We start from the raw sequence: 883 nt of genomic DNA, 5'->3' as shown, positions 1-883 counted from the left end.
GGGTGGGTCTTAGCCGTACGTAAGGGTACCACTTGGTCACAAAGTATTTGACCGCCCGCAACTCTCTTTCTCTCGTTGCTACCGTACTCGATCACTTCCAACCTGCCATCGATGACCTGGCCCAATACCGCTCCTACTGCGTACTGACTGGCGTCGGTATTTGGTACAAGCTGCGCTTCCGGGTGGGGAGCTACCAAGTAGTCAGCATTGACGAGGTCCTCGATTACCTGTCGCATTGCTACTTCGTGGGAGTCACGCCGCGTGAAGCTTTGGGTCTTTTGGCTGTTCATGGGCTCCTGTAAGGGCTGCACCTTGTCGGAGTATCCTGGCACGAACCTTCGGTGGAACGAGAGTAAACCCAAAAGCGACCTCAACTGCTTGTAGTCTTTTGGCGAAGCGACTGTGCTCAAAGCCTCCACCTTCCCAGGCCGGGGCTTGATGCCGCACTTCCCTACGACATGACCAAGCAGGGGGATTTCCTCGCGGAGCCACTCACATTTGGCCAGCTTCAAGAAGAAGCCATTGTCGATATCTCACCTGCCCATTCCTTGGGCGCATGAACGCTCTCTTGTTTATCTCCAACCCGTCGCAGAGTGCGACGAATTCTGTCTCATTCAGATGTGGTGCACGCCTCCTCTGGCCTCCTTGCATTGCCTGCCCCCCCAGTCCCGCGAATGTGTGCTACCTCGTCGGTTAGCTGTATCCCGAGCTTACGTGCTGTGCTGGTGTCGATTATTGAGCACACTGCTCCCGTGTCCGGGAACAGAACCATTTTGTGCCCGTTGATGATGACCTTTAGTGCTGTAGCCTTGTGCCGGCTTAGTGATCCCGACCCCAAGTCGGTGAACTCATTACCACCAGATAGTCACTAGGCGTATCCTCC

The sequence above is a fragment of the Gregarina niphandrodes genome, assembly GCF_000223845.1.
Source record: "Gregarina niphandrodes unplaced genomic scaffold scaffold00095, whole genome shotgun sequence".
Classification (NCBI taxonomy): Eukaryota; Apicomplexa; class Conoidasida; order Eugregarinorida; family Gregarinidae; genus Gregarina; species Gregarina niphandrodes.
This window is presented reverse-complemented; position numbering follows the sequence as displayed.